This window comes from Gekko japonicus, unplaced genomic scaffold (genome assembly GCF_001447785.1).
Source record: "Gekko japonicus isolate JY-2015 unplaced genomic scaffold, Gekko_japonicus_V1.1 scaffold1669, whole genome shotgun sequence".
Lineage (NCBI taxonomy): Eukaryota > Metazoa > Chordata > Lepidosauria > Squamata > Gekkonidae > Gekko > Gekko japonicus.
Genome location: NW_015169223.1, coordinates 241384 through 242333, shown reverse-complemented (window position 1 = coordinate 242333; position 950 = coordinate 241384).

Sequence of the window (950 nt, the reverse complement as noted above, 5' to 3'; positions counted from 1 at the left end):
AGAGAAGAAGAGGAGGAGGAGGAGATTGGATTTATACCCCGCCCTTCACTCAGAGTCTTAGAGCGGCTTACAAACTCCTTTCCCTTCCCCTCCCCACAACAGACACCCTGTGAGGTAGGTGGGGCTGAGAGAGCTCTTTCAAGAATGGACCTTAAGAACATAAGAACATAAGAGACGCCAATGTTGGATCAGGCCAAAGGCCAACACTCTGTGTCACACAGTGGCCAGAAATACCAGTGCCATCAGGAGGTCCACCAGAGGGGCCAGGACATTAGAAGCCCTCCCACTGTTGACCCCCCCAAGCACCAAGAAGACAGAGCATCACTTGCCCCAGAGCCCCTATCTATACCTTGTGGCTAATAGCCACTGATGGATCTCTGCTCCATGGACCTTTCCAGGACAGCTCTTGTCAGAACTATAGCTTGCCCAAGGTCATCCAGCAGCTGCAAGTGGAGAGTGCGGAATCAAACCTGGTTCTCCCAGATTATACTCCACACACTTAACCACTACACCAAACTGTGTAGAACGAACACAGCACAAAATTCATTTTATGTAGTGTTTGGGGAGGTAACAAAGAAGGAGCCCTTACCTGGATAACCCAGGATAGCTCGATCTCCATCAAACGAGATGGTTTGCCATTACCTGCCTCTGTGCAGTGACGCTGGGCTTCCTTGGTAGCCTCCCATCCAGGTACCAACCAGGGTCAAGCTTACTACATCAAACCTCAGAAGCTAAGCAGGGCCAGACCTGGCTAGTATTTGGATGGGAGACCACCAAGGAATACCAAGGTCATGATATAGAGGCAGGCAGGCAATGGTATTCCCAGTAGTCATGTATGGCTGCGAGAGTTGGACTATAAGGAAGGTCGAGCGCTGAAGAATAGATGCTTTTGAATTATGGTGCTGGAGAAGACTCTTGAGAGTCCCCTGGACTGCAAGGAGATACAATCG